The sequence below is a fragment of the Panthera onca genome, chromosome C1 (genome assembly GCF_046562875.1).
Source record: "Panthera onca isolate mPanOnc1 chromosome C1, mPanOnc1 haplotype 2, whole genome shotgun sequence".
NCBI lineage: Eukaryota > Metazoa > Chordata > Mammalia > Carnivora > Felidae > Panthera > Panthera onca.
The window spans coordinates 96,758,336-96,783,743 of NC_138346.1; the positions used below are offsets into that span (position 1 = coordinate 96,758,336).

A 25,408-nucleotide genomic window follows, 5' to 3' on the forward strand; every position below is an offset into this window, starting at 1 on the left:
ATAAATGTGTCTATTGCTAAGATAATGGTGATAAAGATGGTGATGATGATGATGATGATGATATTGTTATTGTGTGGAAATTTTTTCCTTGAAATTAGTTGTGTGTAATAATGGAATGACTTTTTAAAAAAGAATTTTTGGACATTCATTTTCCCTTGCTTCTTTAATTTTTCCTATTTTCCTGGACAAATTAATTTTAATGATTATTTTATTCAGTAATTTTTAATTATTGTTTTCCAAGAGAAATTTACCTATAGATTATTGACATTTTCAAAATTGTTAGGCCAGGTATATGGTATGCTTTGTAAGAGATATAGATCTCTCCTTCTCTCCAAATACAAACATATATATTTGTGTGTGTGTGTGTGTGTGTGTGTGTGTGTGTGTGTATAGTTTATATACATGTTTATATTTACATATAAAAAGCCATCTATTTTTCTGTGTTTTCTTTTTTTTCCCCAATATATGAAATTTATTGTCAAATTGGTTTCCATACAATACCCAGTGCTCATCCCAACAGGTGCCCTCCTCAATACCCATCACCCACCCTCCCCTCCCTCCCACCCCCCATCAACCCTCAGTTTGTTCTCCGTTTTTAAGAGTCTCTTATGCTTTGGCTCTCTCCCACTCTAACCTTTTATTTTTCTGTGTTTTCATATTCACCCTAATTTTTATTCAGGAATACTGTGGTTTTTCTTCATACTCTTATCATAGTTTTATTTTTAATCTTTTTTTCTTTAAATTTTTTTTTAACGTTTATTTATTTTTGAGACAGAGAGAAACAAAGCATGAACAGGGGAGGGGCAGAGAGAGAGGGAGACACAGAATCTGAAACAGGCTCCAGGCTCTGAGCTGTCAGCACAGAGCCCTACGCGGGGCTTGAAGTCACAGACCGTGAGATCATGACCTGAGCCGAAGTTGGACGCTTAACCGACTGAGCCACCCAGGTGCCCCAATCTTTTTTTTTTTTTAAGTTTATTTATTTATTTATTTTTTTAAAAAATTTTTTTTTCAACGTTTTTTATTTATTTTTGGGACAGAGAGAGACAGAGCATGAATGGGGGAGGGGCAGAGAGAGAGGGAGACGCAGAATCGGAAACAGGCTCCAGGCTCCGAGCCATCAGCCCAGAGCCTGACGCGGGGCTCGAACTCATGGACCGCGAGATCGTGACCTGGCTGAAGTTGGTCGCTTAACCGACTGTGCCACCCAGGCGCCCCTAAGTTTATTTATTTTGAAAGAGAGAGAGCAAGCATGAGCAGGTGAGGGTCAGAGAGAGAGGAGAGAGAATCCCAAACAGGCTCTGCACCGTCAGCACAGAGCCCAATGCAGGGCTTGAAATCACGACACAAACTTGGAGATCATGACCTGAGCTGAAACCCAGAGTCAGATGCTCAATCAGCTGAGCCACCTGGATGCCCTGGTTTTATTTTTATTCTTATGGAAAGAAGATATTAAGCCCATTTTCAAATTGTTTACATTTCCTGCTTTTAAAATTATTTTCTGCTTCAAACTATATTAATTTTCCTAAGCTTTTCCTAAATTTGTATTTCTACCTTTTAAGATACAAACATTCGTCGCTTATTATTTATTACTAATTTTTGATTAATCGAATCATTTAGAGATGTTGGTTTACCTCTGAGTACAGTTGTGATTGCATGCCACAAATTTTTCTATATCCTGTTTCCACTATCATAATTTTTAATTATTCCATTATTTTATAATTTTGGTTTTTATATTCCCTTTGATCTTAGAGCTATTTGGAAGAATAATTATAACTTCTCAAGTTTTTATTTTGTTTGCTATCATTTTGTAATTTACTTCCAGTTTTCTTGCAGACATCAAAGAATAATGCCTATCTTTTGCTTTGGCAATCGTGATTTTTATTTTGATTTAATAAATGGTTAATTTTAGTAAATGTTCTATGAACAATGAAAAGAAAGCAATTATTTTTTTGTAGATCATGGAGTTTGTAGAATATACAAAAATGCATGCATCTACATACACACATACACTCATCCCAACATACATTATCAGTCATTATTATTTATATCCTATTACCTTGTTTTGTTTTTGTCACTTGTTCCTTTAAGAACAAAAAGAAGTATGATAAAACCTACTCACTCTTTTGTTTTTTTTAATATTTATTTATTTTTGAGAGACAGAGAGTGACAGAGCATGAGCAGGGGAGGGGCAGAGAGAGAGGGAGATACAGAATCTGAAGCAGGTTCCAGGCTCTGAGCTGTCAGCACAGAGCCTGACGCCGGGCTTGAACTCACAAACGGTGAGATCATGACCTGAGCTGAAGTAGGACGCTTAACCAACTGAGCCACCCAGGTGCCCCTGCTCATTCTGTTTTTATTATGATTCTATAAATTTCTCCTTATATTTCCAGTATTTTCCTTTATTTACTTTGATGTTATATTTTCTACAGCCTGAATATCAATGACTAGCATAACTTGTTAGTACTACTATTACAAATACTAAAAAAAAAAAAAAAAACAACGTTTTGAGCATGTATCATGCAGCAGGTATTGAGGTGGGTGTTTTAAATGAATTTTTTTTACTTAGTACAGCTCTATAAGATAGATACATATATTTACCACTTCCAATGAGTATTCTGATAGATTGTATTCATTAAGAGACACACAGATAAAACAATTTATTGTTTTACATAATGTTTCTTGCCTTTAATGATACCTCCTTAATGTTAATATCGTGACCCTTGCTTCCTTTTTGTTTGCAGTTGCCTTGTATATCCCTGTCTGTCTTTTAACATTTAATCTTTATGTCATTTAGTGTGGTGTTGGTATATAGTCGATACCCTACAAAAGAATAGTTGTGGGATGAGCAGTCTTTCAGAGTCACTTTGTTTGGTATGTATGTTTTCTAGAAGGCATATAATTGAATGTTGTTTATGATGAGTGTGAATAGATATTAGGGGAGTTTAACCCACTTACAGTTATTGTGTTAACGATATGTTTAATTTACTTCTGACATTTAGTGTTTTGTTATTTTTTGTTTCCTTTAATTTTCTTTTTTGCTTTTACTACTGCCATATGGACTGTGAGTTCTTTGATTAAATATACATACAAATTCGTTTGGAGAGTGTACATCTTGTTTTTATTCCACTTTTGATTGACATCTGGCTTGTCCTGCAGCTGAGTGCATTCACACTGTTGGCACAATAATTGGAGTTTCCATTATAGCTGCTTCACGAGGCTTTATGTGCCAGCCTATAGTAAATCATGCTGACGGTCATGAATTTCTCTTTTTGTTTATGATCTCATTTGAAATAATTTATTTTTTTGAAAATGAAACATATTTTTATCACACAATGTAGTCTTTATTAATTTTGTCCTAATCATATAACAAATGTTAAATGATATGTATTGATTATCTGTTATGTACACAGTGCTGCTGAGCTATGTGAATTTGAAGGAGAAAGAACACAAGCACAAAGTGGTATTTTTCTCCGTTTTTTTTTTCATAATGTATTTTTTATTTTTTATTTTTTTAATTATTATTATTTTTTAATATATGAAATGTATTGTCAAATTGGTTTCCATACAACACCCAGTGCTCATCCCAAAAAATGCCCTCTTCAATGCCCATCACCTACTCTCCCCTTCCTCACACCCCCTATCAACCCTCAGTTTGTTCTCAGTTTTTAAGAGTCTCTTATGCTTTGGCTCTCTCTTTTCTCCCTGTTTTTAACTTGCTTAAAGTGTAATTGACAGGAGAACTAGATGTATATCCATAAAAAAAAGCTGAAAAACTCAAAAGCTAAAATATAAGTGATGTCACTGGCACTGTGTATAAATAAATGCTAATTGAGAAACATATGCAAAATGTGCCATGAATTCGGAGGTCAGAAACATTGCCTAGGATTGAAATAAATGTTCAGAGAGATCTTCCCTGAAGAAGAAGGAAAACATCCCAAGGTGGTGGATAGTGGGGAAAGGTGTGGAGATGGGCATATACATACCATGTCGATGGGATGGCAAGCAAATAATCATGGTCACTTCAGAGGTTTCATGGAATTGGAAATGCTTATTAGGGTAAAGGATTCATTCTACAAACACGTGTCAAGCACTTAGTACCAAGAGAGCATACAGTAGGCGCTTAACCAAGTGTAGGGCAGAGGCATGTCAGAGAAGGCTTCCATTTGGAAGTACTGCCAGAATGGAATTGTAAGAGACAAGCAGGAGTCCAATGAGTAAAGGTTTCAGTCATGGGTGGGAAAGTTGGAAAGAAGTGTTTTTTTTTGGCAGAGGAGAGCAAAGATATGAAGGCTTACGGGTGAGAGAGAGAGCATGGTGCTTTTGAGAACCACAACCATTTTTCTATGATTGGCATATAGAATGTGAATGGGAGAACTTAGTGAAATAGTTAGAGGGAGAAAAGCTTCCCCACATCATGAGGGCTTTGGGTACCACACTGTAGGCTTTTGGACTTTATCTACAAGGCCAGAGGAGCCTCAAAGTGATGGAAAGTGGATTATAGACAGGAAGATTGAAAGTGGAGAGATGGGTTGAGAGATTAATTCAGGTGAAAGATGTCTAGGGACTGCACAGAGGCAGTGGCCATGGGGATATATTTGAGAGTGATTAAAACATTAGAAGTGACAACCCCGATATCAAATGGGTAAAGGAGCTAGAAATAGGGCAGCCACAGATTATTCTTTGAATGCTGCTTCGAAGTTAACTGGAATATGTTTATCATTATAGAAAAACACATGAGAAGGAAAAGGTTTGCAGGCCAAGGTGGCATTGTGGGGTAGGTTGAGATACTTTTAGGTTTTATACATATGGGTTAAATGTTTTCTTCTTATGGTATTTTCCTACCGAGTTGAAAGTAATGGGGTTTTAAGTGTCAGCATTTCCTTAAGATCGTCATGAGTGTATAACACGTATAACACTGGTAAAATTACTAGGTCAATAAAATATGTGTAAATGCACAGACTTGTTGGTGAGACAAAAATTTATTTAGCTACCAATCCCGTAAATGGCCAAACAATTAACAATAATAAAGTCTGTTTCAGTAACAAAGCCTCGCAAAGACAGGGAGATGTGGATGCCTTTCAACAAAAGAAATTCCTTTCTTCTCAGATGACATGTAAACTGATGTCATTTCTCATTCCATAAAGAAAAAAAAAGATGAAACTTGCTATGGTTCACAGTATTCCAATGATGACATTCTTCCTCAAAGTAGTCTAAAAAAAGACATTGTGAACAAACTTGTGCTTCCTCTGCCAGAAATGCATGCCTGGCTATAATGCAAGCCTTTCATATTCAACCATTTAGATAATAGTTTTTACATGAACTTTCATAACATTTATTTACTGCCATAAATGAATGGACCAACCAGGGCTGAAGGCAGGAATCCAGTTCCTCAGCAGTTAGAGTTCTCACTGCATTATCTCAACTTTATCAAGTTTTCTCTGAAGTAGTATTTCCTGTCAGTATTTCATAGGCAATGTGAAATGTTACGGGTGTCTCAGTTTAGAAGTTTTACAGTTCTGCCTGCTTGTGAAACACATTAGCCTCACTCCATGAAGATCATGCTCTAGTTATAAATATTTTGACTACCCAGAACACCCTTTTTTTAAGGGTGTATCAACCACATTTTCCTTCCCCTCCCCTCTTGCTGACTGATCCACACTCTTCTATGAATTGTTGCAGCAAAAAACCAACCAACAAACAAAACCAGGCAGACTGCCTATTTCTGAAGACAAGGCTTTCTGTATGTTCACCTGGGTAAAATGGTGACCTGTGCCTTGGGCTGATCTGCTAGTGAGGGTTTAACCAGGATAGATGTGTTGATCACTAATGGAGGAAGACATTTTTGTATGATAGGTTTTCCGTTGACATAGTAGAGGTGATTGATGGTGAGCCTGGTCTGGAAGAGTTTGAACTCAAGGTAGCTCTGCTAAGCAGACATCTGACTTGTTGAAGTCCTGCCACCCCCTCTAGTCCCTACGTGCTGAGGCATGGGGTTCCCTCGGGTTGAGCTGGTTAAACTGGACAAACAACAGTCTCCCAGAGCAGACTCTGGGGCCATGGCCTGGAGGCTGGCTCCTGCCCTGGCAGGAAGTTATGCCCACGTGCTTGCCTTCCTCCTCTCCCACTCTGTTGGTGCCAGGCACAACCAGACAGGAGCAGAGGATGGCCATGGACAGGACAATTGGTGCTTGACTCTGACCTGCTCCAAAAGCCCTATCTCCAGAGCCTTCCCAGCTCATGGCTGGCCTCTATGGGATGGGCTAGGATTATAGAGCAAATTTCTGGAACCTCACCCTTGGTGGCAGAAAATGCAGAACCAGATGCAGCTGTGGAAGAAGCCACTAGATGGTTGAAAAAGGTAAAAATAATTTATCTGTTAAGATAAAATTTGAACTGTATATTTTCTCTCCTAAAGTAGTCTAATTGCTTGAATTTCTCTCCTAAAGTAGTCTAATTGCTTAAGACATTAGAAGGAAAGAAAACAATTGGAATCTTTTACTTGGAGAAAACAGAGAAAGGCCTTGTTGCTAACATTTGCTGCTCTTAGAGCTAAAATCAAATCTCTGATGTCTGTATGAACAGAGATGCATATAATGTAAAAGATTCCCAGATACCAGAGAACTCCCAAGAGCTTCTATTTCATTCTCTAATTTAACTGTCACCTTTATCCACCTCTATGCCTATTTGCTGAATAGGAATAAAGAGGGAAATTGAGCAAAATTTGTCTTCACAAAGGGCATAGGAGAATGGGGGAGTCATTTCCATAAGAGGTAATAAAAGTTATGATACAAGTTTGGCATGGTTTCTCTGGAAGCACTTTCACTGTCTTCATAGCCCTAGTGCCTTGCACAGCTCTTGACTTGTAGTTGTTCTTATTTGTTGGATGTTGTATTTGGCTGCCATCAACATGAATTTGAGCCATTTAAGCTAATTCTTTACACACTAACTCTTTAATACAGTTTCATTTATTTAATTTATTCATTCATTCACTGGCAAATACTTAGAGGCAGGGCTACTCTATAAGACCAGAAGCATATATAATGAATATTAGTGCAATTCCAGCCTAAATGTTGACATTTGCATAGGTAATATAGAAAGTGGTTTATTTACAAGTGAAAGGATATTGTGTTTAGGGGTTGTTTAGTGTATTAAAAGATAGGCAAAAAAATGTTATGCAGAAGTTTGTGTGATTAATTAAAATAAAGCTATTATATGGTTCACCTCCCTCTGCTAGTGAAGATATAATTTTGTTTATAAGCATCTCAATGCTATAGAATGACTTCAGAACATTCTGGAGAATGTCTCTCTTTCTACTGAATTCCATTTGAGTAGCCTCCAAGGGGCCCTCCATCCCCAGCCTAAAAGATACCTTCTTCAATTCTTGCATATTTTCTCCTTTACAGGAATGATATGTGCTGACTCTGCTTCTTTACCTCATAGTTATTCATTTAAAACATTATGAAATATTTAAGACAATGTGTATAGAAGAAAATAGTCAAGACTCATGTTTCAACACTCAGCTGAAAAAATAGAACATTACCAGTAACACTGATGCTCGTGGGCACCTATCCCTACTCATATCTCACTTTCTCCCAGTACACAATGATGCCACCACTATTCTGAATTTGGGGTGAGGTAATTATCCTTTCCATATAATTCTTTTTTTTTAAAGATTTTATTTTTTGTAAGTAATCTTTACACCCAACGTGGGGCTTGAACTTTCAACCCCAAGATCAAGGGTTGCATGCTGTCCCAGCTGAGCTGGCCAGGCACCCCCATGTCATTCTTTGTAATAGTACTAAGTATGTATGTATGACTAATCACTATGTCATATTATTTGCCATACTCTTAAGCTTTGCACAAATGGTACTCTACTGAGTGTATTTTTCTGTGACTTGGTATCTTCTCCATATTTTCAGTCATTATTGTGGTAGTGAGATTCATCCATGATGATAGTGTTCAGTGTTGTATAAAATTCCATGGTTTATTTATATACTCTCCTGCTAATGGCTATTTCGTTTTCTTGCAACTTTTATGTCAAGGAGTCAGGGCAGATATCAGCACTATCACTTGGTGCAAACAGGGACTCGCTGGCAGCAAAGTGGGAGATGGTCTCCCAGTATCCTTTCCAGAGGTGTGTTTGAGCTCATGTGCATTTGGATGCACTGGGGATGGGTTTTCTGCAGAATGGATCCACCAGTGGGATGTCTCCATCCCGTTGCTCTCCCTTTTGGTGAGCTTAACAGGAGAAGACCCTTGTAGGAGTTGGGGATGGTCAGACTGTTTTGGTGTCAAGCAGTTTGAGGATGAAGTATGAGTTGTTGGTAGTTGTTAGGCACATAAGCTACCTAACACCTGGAGTTTGGGGAACCCATGGGAAGTGTAACTCCTCCTTCTTGGAAAGGCCACTTTTATTCAATTAGTTTCTTACTGGGAAATTTGGAAAGTTCCTTATTGATTATCACTTGTCACCCCAAACCAATTTTTTCTTGTTTCAAATAATGTTGCCGTGATCATGTCCCCTTGTGTCCATATGCAAAAGTTTTTAAAGGTCTATATTTAGGAGTAGAATTGCTGAATTATAGGGATTGTGCCTTGTCAGATTTACTGAAGGTTACCATTTGATTTTCAAATTACTGAACCAGTTTATACTCCAACCAGTAATACATTAGAGATCCCATTGTTCAAGATCTTCTCTAATGATTGATATTGTACAAATTTGTTTAAAATTTTTTTTTCATTTTATTTATTTTTTTTGAGGCTGGGGGAGAGATGGAGAGAGAACCCCAAGTAGGCTCTGTGCTTATAGCACAGCTTTTTTTTTAATTATTATTATTCTTAATCACTGTGGGCTTGTATTCTTTTATTTGTTGCCCTTAAAATTCTATATGTACGCTTAACTTAATGCAATAGCAGTGTCTTCCCTTATGAAAAAAATCTCTTATAAACCTCTTAGTGTTGTAAAAGATTTTAGTTCTACCTTGTTTTTGTGCTTTCCTAATTTGACGCAATCATGTGGCTATTACATGCCAATGCTTGATTATATTTACCTATGCATTCATCAATTTCCTTGTCCACCATTCATTTCATACTTTCTGTACTCATTCCTTTAGTGAAAGTATATTCATGGTAAACTTGAAAATTTTTGCTTGTCAGAAAATACATTTTCTTTGACTTCACTGCTGAGTGGAAGTTTAGGTAGGTAGGAAACTGGATGTGGGAGTTATTCTCATGGCTTCTGAGAGATCTGCTATCATTGGAATCTTAATTTCTTTGTGTCATTCTAATATGTATATGTATATATATATATACACACACACACACACACACATACATATATACACACACACACATACATATTTGAAGGTACTTTCTCTTTGGCTGTTTTTAAGGTCATGTTTGTCTTTGGTGACCCATAGAATTGCTATGGTATTCTAGGTGTGGATTAAAAATATATGTATTTACATTAAAAAGGATTTCCCCTTAAAATTTTTTGTACTTCCCGAATCTGAGTGATAGGAGAAGATAGGATTCAGTAGGCAGAGAGGGAAAGATTAGGGCCTGAGGTCCCTCAATGGGGAAAAATACCTATTTTGGAACACTGCTGGGAGTGTCTGACCATGGCAAGCTCCCTTAAGCATAAGGATCCTCTTAAGAATGTAACAGACCCCAACTACTCCCCTCAGGTTTCCCCTCTGGAATTTGATAAAAGACCTAAGTATGGCCATAGACCACCCCTCATACAATGGAAATGATCCAATCAGGAATGGACAACCCAGCACCTAGAACTACCAGCACCTAAAACTACTAGCCAATAAGGGTAAAACCTGAGGAGGAACAAGGGGAAAGGGAGGGGGGAGGGCTGACCAGAACCTTATAAAACAAGGACCCTCCCTGTAGTCCTTGGGCATTCACTTTTGAATGTCCCCTCTCTGTAAAGAGAGCTTTCCTACTATTCTAATCTTATATTATAATAAACTTTTGCCTGCTGCTCATTTTGTATCCACCTCTTGATTCTTTGAGGTGGTGAGACAATGAATCCCAGGTATTGGGGTAAAAAATCCTGCAACAAAGGCTCATTTGACAAGATGTAGGAAAAGAAGTTCAGGGTACCTAGTTAAACTTGGTATGTCCCATGACATACTTAATTTGTCCTAGATTTTCTCTGGCTACTCATGGTTAGATGATGGGGAGGTTTTATTTTCCTGACAAGACCTGAGGTTGATAGGATCATTTTCCAGATTGTCTTCTTTTTGTAGGTGAGTAGATTTTTTTTCCCCTAAAAATCCACCATTTCATGGAGCATCCAGTCTTTTTTTTTTTTTTTTTTAATTTTTTTAAAATTTATTTTTGAGACAGAGAGAGACAGAGCATGAGCAGGGGAGAGGCAGAGAGAGAGGGAGACACAGAATCTGAAGCAGGCTGCAGGCTCTGAGCTGACAGCACAGAGCCCGACGAGGGGCTCAAACTCACAGACTGTGAGATCAGACGCTTAACTGACTGAGCCACACAGGTGCCCCTGAAGCATCCAGTCTTTCAAAGGTCTTGGGTTTTGTGGGCATCTAAATTTGAGTTCCCCATTTTGTGGAGGTTTTGTGACCTGTTCACCAAGTGGTTCTCGGTCCCTGGAAGGGGAAAATTCCACCCATGTAGTGACTGATTCAGCATTTGTTTTCCTTTCTGGGTGTGTTGTTTTTGTTTTGTTTTGTTTGCTTCTTGTTTTGTTTGTTTGGTTGGATAGGTGGTTTCCTTTTTAGCTCTTAGCATTTTTCCCCTTCCTTTCAAGTGAGATCTATATTTAAAAGGGCTTGCCCTGTTTTATCAGTTACATTGCTGGAAGCAGAAACACTTCCCTTCATTCTAACCAAATCCTTGCCTTTACCACTGATCTAAAATTGTTCTCTGAAAAGTCTGCTAGGGATGCGTTATTGCTAAATCCAACTGCTTCTTCTTGAGAGTTGCCTACTTGAAAGCTTTCATTTATTGGCTAACCTTTCTCTTCCACTGACTTCTGTGACTCTGATTTTTTCTTATTTTTCTACCTCTCTGACCTGCCCTTGTCAGTGTTCTTTAATAGCTCTTTTCCATTGCTTCTTCTTTAATTTAAACATGCCTCTTCAAGATTGAATATATACCTAAGCTAGTGTTCTGATCTCCAACCTCTGTAGGTTAACTTTTATGTTGTTTTCTAGGGTTATCTTTCAAAAAAACAAATCTTATGACTCTCCTTCCCTTGAAAATCTTTGATAAATTTTTATTGCCAAAATATATAATCTTAGCCTTATAATTTCTCCATAATATGACCCTTAGCCACTTCTTCTTGAACTTTCCCAGGCACCAAAGTCTCCATGTCCTGTCCTACTCAGTCTTTCTTGGGCCCTAATGATGTTTCACTCTTTGTCTTTGTTCATAGCCCTAGAGTGTCTGCTGTCACTCTACATATTGAAATCATATGCTTCCTTCAAGGTTAAGCTTGGATTTCACCTTGGTGGAGGTTTGACCCATTACCACCTCTGCTGGCTCCCTACTTTATTTATGCTTGCCTTCCTTCCTTCCTTCCTTCCTTCCTTCCTTCCTTCCTTCCTCCCTCCCTCCCTTCCTTCCTTTCTCGCTCACTTTCTTTCTCTTTCTCTCTTCCTCTCTTTTCTTGTAAGTTTATTTGAGAGAGAGAGAGAGAGAGAGAGAGAGCGAGCACACAAGCAGAGGAGGGGCACAGTGAGAGAGGGGGAGAGAAAATCCCAAGCCTATGCTGGTCAGCACAAAGCCCAACTTGGGACTGGATCTCAAGAACTTTGAGATCATGACATGAGCTGAAATCAAGAGTCGTCATGCTTAACTGACTGAACTACCCAGGTGCCCCTATACATGCTTTTCATGTGCTGTCAATCATAATTATTTATGTAACTTTCTCTCTCTAATGTATATTTTTTGAGTACAAACTATTCTCTTCATTTTATGACCTTAAGTTTTCTGAGCACAATGCTGTATGTTTGGTAGCCTTCAACAAATTCATTGATTATTTAATTAAGTTGCTTGTCTTCAGTGGTTATGAGGACAAATTGGGACTTAAAATATCAAACCTGGTTTTACTAAAAAAATGATCAACTTAAAAAAATTGTTAGAGCTTCATAAGCAGTATTAATCTTCATTTTCAATTTGGAAGAGTATTTCTCTTAATCTCTTATATTTTCAGGGGAGTCCTATTTTTATGTGAGATTTTCCATCAGGCTGATGGTCATAAGACTGGGAAATCCTAGGATCTCATGAAAAAGTCCTCCCAAAAAGCATCTTATAACTTTCATGGCCTTTGAACTATGTTTATTTATTTCCCCAAATCTCTTTTTTCTTTTTCTACTTTAAAATTATTGCAATGCATAAATTACAGTAGATGTATGCATCTTATGCCTATCTAGAACATTTGTTCTAATAGATTTCACTGTTACATCAGCCTTCAAGTTATTTTTAAACACCTGTGAATCTAGTGTTCTCTCCCTTTTCTCTTTTGGTGTAGGGTTGCCAGAATTTGCATATCAAAATACAGGACATCCAGATAAATTTGAATTGCAGATAAACAATGAACAATTTTTTACTATATGTCCCAATATTGCCTGGGACATATACTAAAAAAAATCATTATTTATCTGCAATCCAAACCTAACTGGGCATTTTGAATTTTTTTTTTTTTTTTTTTTTTTTTAGTTTATTTATTTTTTGAGAGAGAGGGAGAGAGAGAATCCCAAGCAGGTTCTGCACTGTCACTGCAGAGCCCGATGCAGGGCTCAAACTCAAGAACTGTGAGATCTGAGCCGAAATCAAGACTGACTGAGCCACCCAGGCACCCCATTTAACTGGGCATTTTGTGCTTTATCTGGCAACCCTATGTGTGTACCACTTTCAGCTTCTTAGTTCCTTATCATCATAATTATCTAAAAAGTATACAAAGGGTTTCTACATTCAGAAATGAAGATTCCAAAAAAGCATTTTCCCTGGAAAACTATCAAACAAAGATTCCTTAGCTTGCAAATGTTCTGTGTGGAGAGGAAGGTAACATGGTAACATTCTAAAGTGGGATGGTGGAAAAAGGAGATTGTAGTGAAAAACTGGTTTCAGCTAGCGGCATTTACTAGCTTAAGTATGTTTCTGGTAATTTTTCCAATACAACTAACATATTGTGGCAGGCACATCTGGGCGACACACACTCAGTAAAAATGCCTGGGAGAAAGCATGCGTGTATGTGTGTTGAGTTAAACAGCCCTTTGTTATGAGGGAGTGGAAAGGGGCCATGAACATTGTGCTGAAATGCAAACTAATTGATGGACAGTATAATCACCACCTTAGTTAGCACCCCGGGACTCTTTTCATACAGGCAAGCTGTAAATTTAAATGGAAACCAAAAGGATAGCATATAGCCCATAGCTCAGCATTCCATTACTTCATGTATGAAATATTCAGTGAGTAAGAGAGAGGTGTAGTAGACAATAGCTGGGGAGGAGCTGCACAGCGGTGAGAAGGTAAGATTGAAGTGGCTGGTAACAATCTCATTCTGCTCTTGTACAGATAAGAGTTTCTATTTGAAGGATTAAACTCTGTTCTTTGCTCAGGATGAGGCAGGGTACCTCTATGTGCTGAGCAGTCCCATGATCTCTTTTCTTTGGCCCAAGCCCTAGACACTGAAGTCTTTTCAAGACTGTGTGATTTGGGGCGAGATGGATTTATTCATGAGCCTGATCAATCATGGTGTATGTATCTTCATATAACTAATATTTAATGTCACTGAAAGTGTCTGAGTTTTCTAATCAGACTGACTTGGATTCAAATCTCTCGTAGCTCTGCCCTTGGGATCATGACATAAACTTACCCTCAGCTTATTCAGCTATAAAATGAAGCTAATACTGTTCACCTCTCAGGTTTGTGATGCGGATTACACCAGGTTTCTTAGATGCAAACTGGCTGGTGTTTGTAAACTGCTTTGTGAAAGGTAGTAGTGCCCCTTTCTATATGCATGCTGTCTTTATGTTCAGCTCTTTGGCTGAGCCTGACATGCGGGATGGTGCCCATCTTCCTTCAATCATGTACTTCCCGCCTGCATTTGTTTCTGAATATCTTGAGACACCTTACTTTCCCGGTGCATTGCTGATGAGGGAGACTGTTTGCCCTAGGCTGGGTATGGCAGGGGGCTGTCTTTTGCCGTGAGGACCCCAGTCAGCTGGCACTGTCTGCCTGAAGTGATGTGTTGAGAAAGACTGTGAGGCTCCCCTGGTTTGGTGAGAAAACCCGTGGCTGGTGAGGAAAGCTGCCATTTGCATGGGAAGGGGAAGCAATGGCATCTGGCCTGTGCCATGGGTTCTTGATAGCCTTCTCCTTGGTCAGGTTGTAAAGTAGGCAGTTGGCTTCAGGAACATCATGTCTCCGGTCTATGCCCTTCCCTCCGCTTCTGGTGCCACCTTCCCCACATTCACTACTGTTGTGACAGGAATCATGAAGGAAGAGCTCATTCGTTTCTGTTAGGATTTGGGCACTTACCAATCGTTTCCTTCTGCACAGTGTCCTGGAGGAACAGGCACGGTGCTCTGGACCAAGCTGCCAGTCTCTGCAGATGAAAGCTGGTTGTGGTCAGTCTTTGTGTGTTGCTACTACAAAGCAGCCTACACGGCAGGATCTGGAGAAAGAAAGTTCTCCTTCAAGCCACCCATCAAGCCCCTTGCAGTCCTAACCTCTGAAAAAAGGTTCAAAGACTCTGGCTTTATATATGATGATGTGTAAAAAAAAAATCTATTCTGTCCAGGCACCTGTGTGGATGAAATGATTTTTTTACTTTCAGGGAAAGGCCAAACAAACCAAAAATGCCTTCCTCACTTTTCAGCTATGGACTGGATTGCTCTGATTACAGTTGTATTTCTTTAACTTAGACCTCCATTAAAAAGTAAATTTTGGGGCTGCTGGTTGGCTCAGTCAGTTAAGCATATAACTTTGGCTCGGGTCATGATCTCGCAGTTTGTGAGTTCGAACCCTCCGTCGGACTCACTGCTGACACCACAGAGCTGCTTTAGATCCACTGTCTCCCTCTCTCTCTGTGCCCCCATCCCCACTCTTGCTCTCTCTCTGTCTCTAAAAACTAAAATAAATATATAAAAAAAAGCATAAAGTAAGTTTTCCTGGAAGAACCTAAGGGTGGCAGCATGGAAGAACATATTTGAAACGAGGGTAAAGAGGCAAGAAAGAGAAATGACGTCACTGTGAATACAAAATAGAGACTTTCTAGGAGGAGATGGACAATGTATGAGGCAGACAGGATACGACAGAAGAGTTCTGGGGAACTTCAACCTTTCAGACATCTACAAACCAGGCTAAAAGAAGGCTACTTGAAGTTTTAAAAAGTAACATTTGCTCTGACTATTCTGGTAGACATTTTGCAAGAATGTGGAAAGTATACAAAAGAAAATAAACATTTCTAATAATCCCACAGCAAGGATTGACCTGGCCAGTTAACATTTTGGTGCCTGTCCTTCAAGTGTTCTTTTTCTTTTCCAGCACATTTACATATTTGCATATGAAGTATTAACCCACGAGGCCCTTGTGTACCCAAGACTACAAGATAAGGTCACCTGGTTAGTTTTCTTTAACACTCATTTTTTTAAAAAAAATTTTGATCTTTATTTATTTTTGAGAGAGAGAGACAGAGACAGAGTGTGAGCAGGGGAGGGACAGAGAGAGGGAAACACAGAATCTGAAGCAGGCTCCAGGCTCCGAGCTGTCAGCAGAGTCTTACTCAGGGCTCAATCTCACAAACCAGAGATCAGGACCTGAGCCGAAGTTGGATGCTTAACTGACTGAGTCATCTATGCGCCCCTCTTTAACTCTCATTTTTAATGTCTAGTTATGCAGAATTGAGTTCCAATAATGTAGTTGCCAGAAAGTGCACCCCAGCAGCTTCTGAGGGTTTTTCGGAGGCTTGGTCTCCTAAATGCTCAGAAACAGAGTGTTGTTCCACTCTGGCCTCCACCTCATACTGCTGTGCTATGTCTGCTGCTGCCCATGTGACATGACCAACTTGATGATTCCTCCTCAGGCCTCCCCTGGTGACCACTGGTAATATCACCACTAGACCTTCCGCAACAAGACACTGACTATCTCTTGGCTTTGCCTTCTGATTCTTGGGACAGAACTTCCATAATTTCCCAATGCATAGCTGGGAACAGGCTTTGTTTTTCAGAAGAATTTACTGAAGTTTAGGGGATAGGAAAGAGAAATGTAAAGCAGAAAATAAATTAAAACTGCTTGTAGGAATGCCCACTCATACAGTTGCACTGGCCCTAGCCTCGCTGGAAGTGGAAATCCCTCTTTCCAGTGGAGTTCAAGAATTGCCTTCAGCTTTCAGTGACTACCCCAGTGTTACTCTGTTTTCCAGAATGATTGAAATAGGAGCTTCCATTCTCTTCAGAGAATAGAGGACCCCAACCCCACCCGTAGGGGGTTGGTCTATCTGGTCATGGGGACAAGTAATTTCCTTACACTGGTCTCAGAAAGAATTTCCTAAAGTCTAGGTTATTGCTGCATCCAGCCCAACAAGGACCTTAATTTCTGGATCTTTTCTGACCTGGAAGATAAGATCGAATCTCTATTTCTACCAAGGTGCCAACCTACATCCCCTACAAAAAACTGCTCACAGAACAACATCACATTTTTTTAAAAACAAGCCATGATTTAAAGGTATGTGGTTGGGCCCCTTAAGCCCAGGCTTAGAGAAGAAACGTTCTCTAAAGGAACCACTCTTCAGAGTTATAATTTTTAAATGCAACTGTTCTATACTTACTAAACAGAACATCTCAGTCAAAATCTTTTGCATGTAGATTGCTTCAACACATTTACATATTCACTCTTGCTCTATTTTGCATAACTTCAAGGGACCATACAGAAGCCAGGAAGAATCTCTCCAAAGATAAAGTGAGATACTACGTGCAATTTTTAGAAGAGTGGTTTTTAAAATAAGCCTTCAGGTCATATCTCCATCTGTGATACAACACACATACAGTTGCATAATTAAAAATCATGCCTTATATATAATTCTATAATCTGATTTCTTTAATTTTCCATTGTGGACATTTTCCAATATTACAATTTTATATCATTGATATAATGTGATATTATATAAATTGTTTTTTTCCCCAAATAGCTGCTTCTCTTCAACTTCATTTAAAATTTATACTCTCAAGCACCTGGGTGACTCAGTCAGTTAAGCATTTGACTTCGACTCATGTCATGATCCTACGGTTTGTGGGTTCAAATCCTGTGTTGGACTCTGTGCTGACAGCTCAGAGCCTACAGCCTGCTTCAGATTCTGTGTCTCCCTCTCTCTCTGCCCCTCCCCCGTTCGCAATCTGTCTCTGTCTCTGTCTCTGTCTCTGTCTCTCTCTCTCTCTCTCTCAAAAATAAAGATTAAAAAATTTAAAATTTATATACTCTTTCCAAAAACTTACTCTGAAAAGTTTAAAAGACGTCTAAAATTAGAGAAAGCAGTTCAGTGAATCCGTGTTTCCCGTGCCTAGGTTAGAAAATTAGTCAACTAATACCCAATCTTATTTGATCTATTCTTTTTTTCTTTTTTTAAAAATTTTTTAACATTTTTTATTTATTATTGAGAGAGAGAGAGAGAGAGAGAGAGAGAGCGAGCATGAGCGGGGGAGGGGCAGAGAAGGGGGAGACAGAATCCAAAGCAAACTCCAGGTTCTGAGCTGTCAGCACAGAGCCCGATGCGGGGCTTGAACTCACAACCTGTGAGATCATGACCTGAGCTGAAGTTGGACATTAACCAACTGAGCCACCCAGGTGCCCCATGATCTATTCTTAATTACTCCTCACTACTTCCAGGTTATTTAGAAACAAATCCAGGTATTCCATCATTTCAACATCTATTTTTGAAAGATAAAGACTCTTTTAAAAACATAACAATATTATTATTATCATACCCCAAATAATAGTAATTCTCTTTAATACAAAATATTCACAATTGTGGTATGATTTCTTCATACTTTGAATAGGAATCCAAGTAAGTAAATAAACTGCAATTGGTGCATAGGTCTCTTAATTCTCTTTAGTTTGGTAAGTCTTCCCCTCTTTTATTTCCCTTGCAATGTATTTGTGGCAGAAAAGATGTTGTCCTATAAATTTTTTCACATTTAAAATTTTGCTGTTTGTATCCTGTGGTGGTGTTTGACATGTTTCTCTACCTTGTGTTTCATTTAGCTTGGTATTTTGACCTAGAAGCTTGGTTAGACTCAGAGTCCATTTTTGAGTAAGAATATTTCCTAGATGATCTTATTTTATATTTATTTTGGTATGTGCATTTTATCAGGTTGATTTTCTTTGGAGGATCATAATCATGAATGATTGTTGCCTAGATCCATTCATTCACTATGGACCTAGGGACTAGTATTCTAATTGTATTCTTTCATCCTCATTTACTGGTAGAATAATTCTTTCTTTTTTTTAAATTTTATTTTAGAGAGAGAGAGTCAGCGAGCACATGAGCGGGGAGAGGGGCAGAGGGAGAGACAGGGAGAATCTTAAGCAGGCTCCACGCTCAGCTCAGAAGCTGACACGGGGCTCGATCCCACAACCCTGGGATCATGACCTGAGCTGAAATCAAGAGTCGGACACTCATCTGACCAAGCCACCCAGGTACCCCTGGAAGAATAATTTTATAAAAAGAAACTTTCCCTTGTCCATTGGCTTACCTGCAGTAGGATTTACAAAAGAGAACCTTGATTCTTTACTTATATTTAGTAGTTTTCAGAATGATGAGTTAGTTCTTTAGTATCCTCCCCTGGCGACCAATTAGTTTTGTTTTGTTTTGTTTTGTTTTTGTTTTTGTTTTTGGTTTGTTTTTTGGTATTATTATGAATTCATGTATTGAAACACATTTAATGTGTCTTATGCCACAGCAGTTATTATCATTGATGATGCTCTTGTTTTTTCTCATGTTGACTGGTAGTATTCTCTTCAAGTTCACTATTGCATGCTTTTGGCATGGACTTAGTGGTCTTTGGAGAGAAACTTCCTTGTTCTCTGGCATGACAGGCGTTTCAGTTTCTGTGTGTTTCTCTCTTGCCTCACAGGAAAGTTATTTATTTATCTGAGGAAGACTGGTTCCTTCTGGTGAAAATTGGTATTTGGAAAGCCTGATTTGAGTTCTAAGAGGGCTCATTGCCAGTGGGTTGGTCATTGTTTGAGACTTTTTTCATTATGCAGAGCTGAGAAATATGTATATTACCTTTAAGATAAAATGTGCCATGGATTTAAATAGGCTCATCTGATGCACATTCAGGACTATAGAATTTTAACCATATTGATCTTACACCTGTATTTCTTTTTAAAATGCTAAAAATCAATATACAGTGATACCAGCATTAATTACTGATTTGATTTGTTTCACAGTATGTATGCAGTGGTCTCAGAATAACCACTAAATGCATCCCAACAATTGAATTCTGTAAAGAGTTTAAGACTTGTAACTTGTTTAGTTTAGGTGTGTGTGTGTGCGCGCGCGCGCGCGCGCGCGCGCGCACACATGTCTTCATGGGATATATTCCACTAAGGAATTCCACTGACTACAGGTAACAGTACTGTACTACATGGAAAGATGCTATGAAGAATAGAGCTTTAATGTTCTTACCACAACCACAAGAAAAAAATGATAATTATGTGAGGTGAAGGCCTGAGTTAAACATTTCACAATATACACTTGTGTCAAATCATCACATTACACATCTTAACCTACACAATGTTATATGTCAATTATATCCCAGTAAAGCTGGGGGATGAAAAAGGACTGGATTGGGAAGAAGTAAAGGAATACAATGGTGAATTTCAGGAAAGGAGAAGCAACTCTACCTTCAGGCCACAGACAGGACAAGTAGGGGTCACCACACAGAGGCTGGAATGAACATTTATCTCCCACTGGAACAAAAGCAAAGTTGAAACCACCCAAAAGAACAGGGATAGGACTTTTATGTGGGATGCCATATGTCATCAGAGTCTCCACAGTCCTTAATAAGTGTGCATTATCAGGAAGTTAATAGAAACCAGGACAGAACTCACAGAATATGTGGATTCTGCCTGCTTAATATCACTTAAATACATCTCTTCCTTGAACTCTTTCTGCCACTAACCTATCCGTATCATTCAAACATCTTCTAACTGGTCTTTAATCTTCATTCTAGTCCTTCTTCCACATAGTTTTTAGTGATCTTTCTGCAAGGAGAGTTTCTTTGTGTGACTCCTTTGCCCTTCAATGACCGTCAGTCAAGGCCTTCTCTTCTCTATACATTATCCACCAACCCAGACATAGTTACTGTGTTTCACTCTGCTTTCAGTTTTTAAGGTTTGTTAAATTTTGATCAGTCTCTGTTTTGTTTTCTTTTTTAATGTAAATCTTTATTCTTAAAGCTGTATCTCTTAGTTGGAACATCAAATCGAAAAGTGCCATTAGGAGTATGGTATGTATAATGTGGCATCCCAAATCATTACACGTGTGGTGAAACATATCAGAGTTCTGAATCTTCAGTTGTAAAGGGTCTGTTAGGACCGGAAATGGTTCTACACAAATAGAGTCCTAACGCTGAAGGGGGACCAAAGGAATAGTGTGTGCTGACTAGGAGTGCTTTTATATGCACCAAGAAACATTGTGGAGCAGTTGTATTATAATTATTGCCAACTTGTTTACTGTTGTTTTGAGCCTTTTAATCCCTTCGACTATGCGGCCAAAATTCTAAGTGTCTGAAATTGTGCCCCAAACAAAACCCAGAGAGGGAGGAAGAGGGGGATGGAGCATGGCTGGCTGTGGTGGTCTTACTCAGGGGCTTGGAGCTCCATGGCAAATCCCCCCTGGGGCTGTATTTGTAGGAGTGACTGAGAAACATATGGGTAGAAACTCCTTTTCAGGGAGGGAACTTGGTTTGTTGACAATGGATCATGGGAGAGGGCTGCTTCAGAAGATTCATTGAATGCTCTCTCCAAGGACTCATGAAAGAGCTGTGAGAAAGGAGGTCAAACCAAAAGGAGTGCCTTCAAGTTTCTGTTCATACCCTAGGAACACAACCAACTCCTGCTTTATAGCCCAAGCATAATCATGTGCTGTTCAAGATTGGGTAAGGGTCTGTTTTCCACTTCAGTGAAGGGAGTGCTGGACCACCCCTGGAACAGGGAAGAGAAGGTTGGGAGGCCTTGGAAGGGAGCCAGTCCTCATGTGGAATAGAGGCAGTTGTAGAGGCCATTCTTCAGTGGACTTCAAGAAATAGCATGAATAGCGTGTTTCAGGCAGGCAGGAGAGCTGTGGCTGGTGCCCCACCACAGCCCAAAGATTGTGTTAGAAGTCTCCAACTTCGTTTCATATCCTAGGTTATTCTATTTTCAAGCTAATGTGAGAAACTTCCTGTGTTGTTTTGAATAATCAAATACGGGATAAAATTCCTTGTTGAGAGGTGGAGCTAGATAAATATGATTTTGTTACTGATATTGCAACATTAATTTTAGTTCTGGACTGATATGGATGGAAGATAAACCATCTTCATGAAGAAACTCTTTCTCAAGAATTATAGCAGCAGACATTGGTATAAATCTTTCCCATTACAAAGTACTTTTGCATTCATTGGGTATTAGAGGAGTGGAATAGGCCATTCTCATATGAGCTTTCTTTCAGGGAAGCAGTTCCCTCAAAGGATGGAGATGTTGCTGGGGGAATGTCTACATGGGACAGAAGCTTGAATCTACTGTTATGTGATTTATTTTCAGAGATTCTGAGGAAGCAAGGAGAAAGTGTCTTCAGGGGACTTTGTCTGGATATCCAAGTTTAACTTGGCTTCAGCTCTGAGGATGCTATATCTAGTTCATAAATTATTTTTTCTCGCTATTTGCTTTCTTAACACTGTAAATTCCCTCCATGGGAATCTGTTCTGTGGCACCCGCTCTGAGGTATCCCTTCTCAGTGCCTGCTACTTCTGTGTTGTATGGTAGGTGCTCAGTCCAAGTTCCTGATGGACTGGGTAGTTGAACAGCAACACCCTCTCAAGGACAACACTGCCGAAGGTTTTGCATCCATTAGATCTTTCTTACAGTTCTGGCAGACAAAGCCAAAGTAATTCTTGGAGTTAATTTGATCCATTTTCCCCTCTTTGCCACACTAATATAATGTGGCAAGTCTAAGAACATAAAACTTACATCTACATTTTTCTTAGCATTTCTTAGCGCCAGCACATTAACATGGAGACAAGGAGAAATGAAGTTTCCCAGAGAGAATGTTCACATTGATCATAAAAAAAGAGCTTAAAATTATAAAAAAAAAAAAATAAAATGCCAACTTAATGATGATGATGTCTTATATTTGTTCATCATTTTGCAATTTAAAAAGTACTTCAATATATATTACTTGGGAGACTAAAAGGATTGATTAATTATGCAGCAAAGTGCCATACTTTTAAATGTCCTCATAAAAAACAATCCTTAGTGTGTTTGCGATTGAAGATCACGTAGGGATAAAGAAAGATGTACCTTTTCAATGGACATGCTCTAGTTGATTTTTCCCCCCCATGGGAATAACTCAGTGGTGTCATTTGCTGTGAAACTAAATCCAGATATTTCAGCCTATGTCTACCTGTCTTTTTCTTCACACAATAATATCTTATTTCCATGATTAGACTTAGAGTATCTCCCTAGAAGTCTTTTTGGCATTTTCTGGTTTCAAAAGTTCATCTTATCTTTCCTCTGAACTCCAAGGTCAACATTGGTGTTGTTGGAATTCTCAAGAGTATGGGAGGTCCATTGTATCCTACTAATGGCAATTAGACTAAATAGTGAGCTTTCCATGAAGAGAAATTTTACTTTTTCTTGGTAAGCAAAATTAATAATGTACCTATGTGACCATAGTAGAGCATCCAAATGACTCTCTTGATGTCTAAGAGTTTTGGCTGAAGTGCCAAAGCTGGTCTGTGGTGACAAGTGCACCCACATTCTATAGGGTGTCACTATACATTTTGGCATAGGATGTGTTGTAAGTAAACAGATTAGGTCAACACCATCATCCTGCCCAGTCTATAAAAAAGATGAGAGATTTGAAAACAAGGATTATTTGAGGGGAGTCTAATAGCAGAGAGGATGTGTTAGCTGCTCTCTTTTAGAAATTAGTTAGTGTGGGGTGTCTCTAATAGCCAGTAGGAGCCCACCAGGAGGGCCTGTTAGCTGCCAGACTCCCCTCACCCAGGCTTTCACTCCTGGTAGAATATTTTAAAGCAACTATCAGACATTATGTTACTTCATGAGGGGTCAGAAGTCTTGCTATATTATTGAGGATAAAAGACAGACAAAAAAAAATAACTCAAGAAACTTTTTAGAGGGGAAAATCCCTTTTGTCTCTGACAGACAGCCAAGCCAACACATGAAAACATAGAACCTCTGGGAACTGAGGGGCCCATGAACGTGCCATCCTGACAAATATTGCAAAAGAAGGCGATAAAATGAAAGGGTGAATTTTTCCCCATATGACCATGTGCCTGTTCTCAGCAGCACTCTGGGCCCCACCTGGAAAGACTATGGCTGCTGTAACTATGAGGACAGAGGAGGGAACCACAAATGCTTTTGCAGCCAGCAGAGGTGGAGGGGTCTCTGAGAGATGATGCGAGTGCTCTGGTGGGTGCATCAAGTGTCAGCCAAGAACAGAGCAACACTTCACCTTGTGTTCTTGAGTGCAGTGCCCCTTTTCAGGCATTCAGATTGTGCTGGCATTTCAAATTTAAATCCAAGGTCATCTCTCTGGGCAGGAGGTCACTCTCACATTTCTAAGAACAGAAAAGAAAAAGTACAAAAGCCCCAGAAAGCCCTGAAAATAAAAACTCTGTGTTCTTCTCTTATTACTGAAGCACCTTGTTAGCCCCACAGTCCCCTCTGACCGGCATGGATTGTATTTTCATGGAAATCTGTGTCAGTGGGCAAGAATTTAATATAATTTTTTTTCTGATTTGAGAAGTACTATGTTTCCTGTAGAAAATATAGATAAACAGAAAGAAGGAAGATAAAATAAGTCATAGTGGTCTATCCTTAGAGAATAAGCACTGTAAATATTTTGTTATAGTTTCTTTTAGTATATTTGTTTTTTTTTTTTAATGTTTATTTATTTTTGAGAGAGAGAGAGAGAGACAGAGTGCGAGCATGGGAGGGGTAGAGGGAGAAGGAGACACAGGATCCTTAGCAGGTTCCAGGCTCTGAGCTATTGGCACAGAGCCTGATGTGGGGCTCGAACTCACAAACTGTGAGATCCCGACCTGAGCCAAAGTCTGACGCTTAACCGACCGAGCCACCCAGGTGCCCCCTTTTAGTATATTTGTAAGAGCTTTGAGGGTGTGTGTTTGCTTATTAACTTTGAACCAGTGGAGTAATGCCAGAATGTTTGGGGGGCCTTCATTTTTCACTGGAAGAAAAGACTGTTCTCCTTTATTCTGGATATTGGGTTGCCTGGAACTTTCCAGCACCCCTTTGCCTTCTGTGTTTAGCATGGACCACCTAAAGGGAAGGAGGAAACTGACTGGTAATTTCATTAGTGCAAAGGAGATCAGAGACACCTGGACAGTGATTGGGAGAGGCTCCTGGAACAACGGTCCCTTAGCCCAAAGCTGAGAAATTATCTCTTCCAGCCTCTTCCCTCACATTCCCAGTATATTCCTAAGACACACACTGCCACTATATAAATACATCTCCAATCCATCTTCATCCGAACCCAGTTTATTATCTCCTTTGTCTCTTTCATCAACCCTCTGGACTACAGGGTACTTGTGGGATTGGCTATTGTGTAAAAAATATGCCTTTTGTAGACATCAGGTCAATTTTGCACAGAAATCACCCCATTGTTTCCCCGCTTATAACATTAAAGAGGGAAAAGATGATTTAGCATGAGTTCCATATAAAACATGAATGCTACTTATTCACATTGAGGAGGAAGGAGGCCTAAGAAACCAGGATAGGACACCAACTTCTCGTACGATCATTTGTCTCCTCTTGGGTTTAAGTAGGTTTCTGAAGGTTAAGAAGTACCACATTTCTCTAGAATAAAGCTGACCCAGGAATTTAAATTAAAATTCCTAAGGAACTGCTCTGTGTGGGTGGTACCCTCTTTTCTACTAATTGCCTTATTTATTACTGCTATTTGTTATGAGTCACTCTTGACACACCCTCTCCAAATGTTTGTGCTTTATCATTCTTCAAAAATGTTTCTAAACTTTCTGATGCATGTTTATTATGTATTTGTCTCTACAAACCCAGTTCTGGTGGGCCAGCAAGATGGAGAAGGCCAAGCTAGCCAATGGATGTTATCCTGGACATGAAGTTAGAAGACTGGTTGTCTTTAGGAAAGGTAAATCAG

At 39.1% G+C, this 25,408-nt stretch overlaps 1 protein-coding gene across 2 annotated transcripts in view; it reads left to right on the forward strand.

The window, feature by feature from the left end:
• NCKAP5 (NCK associated protein 5) overlaps window positions 1–25,408 on the forward strand; it is a 968,925-nt gene that overhangs the window by 29,366 nt on the left and 914,151 nt on the right. The window contains exon 1 of one of the 2 annotated variants that reach the window (XM_060622496.3): window positions 4,848–6,361. The exons of the other annotated variant lie outside the window; for it this stretch is intronic. The gene's annotated coding sequence lies outside the window, so the exon portion shown is untranslated. Of the gene's footprint in view, window positions 1–4,847; window positions 6,362–25,408 lie in introns of those variants that run through there. 2 annotated transcript variants of the gene reach the window in all.